Here is a 222-nt window from a genome sequence, read left to right on the forward strand (position 1 = left end):
ACGGAGCCCAATTTCGGATAAGTGTTTTGTATCCCCGTTTCAAAGGAACGGGAAAGGCGAGAAAAAAGAAGCCCAAAAAATCTCCGAGTCAATTCATTTGGCCCTGAAGAAAAATAAATCCCACTGAACATAATAATGTGTGAGCATATCTGTGATTTACATATACATAATTATATATACTTCCTTCTCTAAACACTATTCCTTTACATAGCTTAAACTTTA

At 35.1% G+C, this 222-nt stretch overlaps 1 protein-coding gene across 1 annotated transcript in view; it reads right to left on the bottom strand.

Moving 5' to 3' along the window:
* The window catches only part of LOC119592910 (zinc finger protein 714-like), a 31,120-nt gene that overhangs the window by 29,640 nt on the left and 1,258 nt on the right, over nucleotides 1-222 (bottom strand). The window lies entirely within an intron of this gene.

The sequence above is a fragment of the Penaeus monodon genome, chromosome 31 (assembly GCF_015228065.2).
Source record: "Penaeus monodon isolate SGIC_2016 chromosome 31, NSTDA_Pmon_1, whole genome shotgun sequence".
In the NCBI taxonomy this organism is placed as follows: domain Eukaryota; kingdom Metazoa; phylum Arthropoda; class Malacostraca; order Decapoda; family Penaeidae; genus Penaeus; species Penaeus monodon.